Here is a 2,718-nt window from a genome sequence, read left to right as displayed (position 1 = left end):
TTAAGTTCGAGGTCAGAATACGTGTAGTGAGAAAAGTGCATAAAAGGGGAGTTTGTTCCATTTTCACAAGCTTAACTTGGCTCAGAATTCAATAGAAACAAAGTGTCTATAATCCACCAATGCATATTTACAAACAGACTGGGAGCCAACATTTTGCTACCATCATAACATAATTAATCATAATCAGTCATTTCTCCTTAATTATACCCACACACCCTGAAATTCCTTAGTTAAGAGTTTGAACAGCAGTTGAATCTGCTCCATGCCTCGCAATTTGCTCTGGTGAAATGAACAAAACGGAAGGTTTACAGCTGAGAGGCTTTTGTTTTCAACACCAGAATGCATCTATTGTTTAATTTCCACTCAACACTCTGGAATTACTCAGCAATCCCATACACTGTGAAATACTCTAATGTCACATGATTTCAAGCTGTAGTTTTTTTCTCCATTTAATAATTTTTTGCTTTTCACTCTCATCAAACATTACAGGTATTCATCTTGGCATCATTAATGTTTCTCCCCTTGGGTTATCTTCTGTTTCACACAATACGCCCCAGGTTTGATCGTGATATGATCTCTAGCCGGCATTTCTCTCAGCGGAGGGCATTATTGGAGTGAGTACAAGCCCTGTTTTCCTGGTTGGCATTTCAGTTAGTCAAATGCTGTGGTTTAACTTGTGTAAACTGCAAATAATATTTGGATAGAACAGTTACTTTTTGAATGATCCTTTAAGGGCCCTGTAATCTGCATGTGTACTATTAAGAGAATATACAGTATTGCCTGGGTTGATGGATTGAAACATTAAGGACACCAGCTCTTTCCATGACATAGACTGAGCAGATGAATCCAGGTGAAAGATATGGTCCTTTATTGATGTCACTTGTTAAATCCACTTCAATCAGTGTAGATGAAGGGGGGGAAACAGGTTAAAGAAGGATTCTTAAGCCTTGAGACAATTGAGACATGGATTGTGTTTGTGTGCCATTCAGAGGGTGAATGGGCAAGATAACATATTTAAGTGCCTTTGAACAAGTTATGGTAGTAGGTGCCAGGTGCACCGGTTTGTGTCAAGAACTGCAACGCTGCTGGGTTTTTCATGCTCAACTGTTTCCTGTTTTTATCAAGAATGGTCCACCGCCCAAAGGACATCCAGCCAACTTGACACAACTGTGGGAAGCGTTGGAGTCAACATGGGTCAGCATCCCGGTGGAACACTTTCGACACCTTGTAGACTCCATGCCCCGACAAATTGAAGCTGTTCTGAGGGCAAAAGGGTTGGTGCAACTCAATATTAGGAAGGTGTTCCTAATGTTTGGTATACTCAGTGTATTATTGCAGTTATACGAATAACTGAAAGTGCTGAATTAGGAAGAATCTATTACCATTAGCACAGTACTGATCCTTTTGAATATTATATTGGATGTAGAATTCAAATAAGCCCTCTTACCAATAATGTCGGAGACATTACATCACAGTACTATTTTCACTTTATTAAAGTCCATGCCAATATACAGTTAGTATTATCATCACCACTGTGAGGTATTATTAGGATGTCATGGTAGGAGTGTAGGCTGACCGGGTACAGCAGCAGCCTGTGTCTGACTGTGCCAATGTAGAAAACCCCTGGCAGGGTTGGAGCCACCCAGCCCATCCTCCAGGCTGGCACAGAGAGAGGATAATAACCTCAGGGTCACTGAGCTGCAGTGGAGACCTGGGATGCATCCCAAATGGCACCTGAGCCCTATGGTCCTTTGGGGTGCAATTTGTGACGCAGACCCACTGCCGCCCTCAGACAGACGGGCCACATGTGTCCCTCCTGGTCCTGCTGTGACACCAGGGTATTAGGCTCCACCATGCTCCAACACACCTCTGACATCTGCTGCTTCCAATATCTCTAATTGTAGAAATGGCTCAAATATACAAAGACCCTGAAAAATATAGCATCATAATATAATAAATAATCATCAGATCTGTGTCAGATATATTTTGAGATGTTTTTTTGATGGTATCAAACCTATTGCTCAATGTATGCGTTACTCTTGACTTAATTCTTCACTCTAACTTAGAAGCGGTGTTCAGGGGAATGACCGACCGGCTGGATTCAGACATGCCAGACCGACAGATGTTGATTATGTGGTTTCAGATCACCTCTGCCTTTCGCTGGCCCTTTTAATTACATACCAGATGATGAAAAAAATCCAATATTTGGTTCAGAACTAGCCTTTGCTGAATCCCCGACAACTGGATGTTCCAGTTTTCGGGGGAAATGGAAAGAGAGCCTGTGAAGCGACATCCGCTTTTGGACGTTAACAAGGCGATACATCTTAACACCTCCTCCACGGTTACTGGATTAGTTACAGAAGATAACTGTTTTTTTTATTCTTCTCGTCAAGACCAGAATGTACGGCATTTAGTTTCCGGCGTTTTTTTTTTTACGCCAGTTATGTTAGATTAGTTCAGAACAGACAGAGCTCCTACAGGGCCCAACTGAAAGACATCCTGCTCTAAAAGCGTTGTCCAATGAGAGAACAATAGTGTGGGCCGTGGAGTTGACGGCCCTTAATGGCCTCATTACGGCTGCAGATTGAAGCGGAATTGAAAGAGATGCAGCCAAGAGGGGGTGAATTGAAAACAGCACTCCCATGCTGTCCCCCTTTCTTTGGTCAGGGACCCCAATCGATACCTTACAACTGGGTTAATGCAGTCTCTTGAAAACAT

Source organism: Oncorhynchus keta, chromosome 19 (assembly GCF_023373465.1).
Source record: "Oncorhynchus keta strain PuntledgeMale-10-30-2019 chromosome 19, Oket_V2, whole genome shotgun sequence".
NCBI lineage: Eukaryota > Metazoa > Chordata > Actinopteri > Salmoniformes > Salmonidae > Oncorhynchus > Oncorhynchus keta.
This window is presented reverse-complemented; position numbering follows the sequence as displayed.